This window comes from Dendrobium catenatum, unplaced genomic scaffold (assembly GCF_001605985.2).
Source record: "Dendrobium catenatum unplaced genomic scaffold, ASM160598v2 original_scaffold_103037, whole genome shotgun sequence".
Lineage (NCBI taxonomy): Eukaryota > Viridiplantae > Streptophyta > Magnoliopsida > Asparagales > Orchidaceae > Dendrobium > Dendrobium catenatum.
The window spans coordinates 1-340 of record NW_021421475.1 but is presented as its reverse complement, the minus strand read 5'-3'; the positions used below and the strand labels follow the sequence as shown (position 1 = coordinate 340).

The 340-nt window shown below is 32.1% G+C and overlaps 1 non-coding gene across 1 annotated transcript; it reads left to right on the top strand.

Moving 5' to 3' along the window:
- The first annotated feature begins 219 nt into the window (after nucleotides 1-219).
- On the top strand, nucleotides 220-334 carry LOC114578644. The gene has a single exon (XR_003699635.1). It is a non-coding gene; the product is annotated as a U5 spliceosomal RNA (small nuclear RNA).
- The last annotated feature ends 6 nt before the right edge of the window (nucleotides 335-340 follow it).

Genomic DNA, 340 nt, shown 5'->3' with positions numbered 1-340 from the left:
CTCCGTCTCTAGTCTTATCAACTAGTTCTAAAATGATTCGATAAAATTTATTTTGTCTCATTAGTTGATAGTTGCTCTATTTTGTGCCTTTATATTTTTGTTACAAATTCAATGCTAAGCAATTCTATATTGATGCTTAAATTTTGATGGATTAAGCTGAACTTGAGTTGCACTGATTTCATGGAAAATATATCTACTAAGTCAATAGTGAGAAATCGCAGCTGCGTGGTGAGCACAGTGCAAACTATTCTTTCGCCTTTTACTAAAGAATACCGTATGCACGCCACTTAAAGCAATAGTGATAAATATATAAATAGATAGTTTGACTTCGATTCGATAA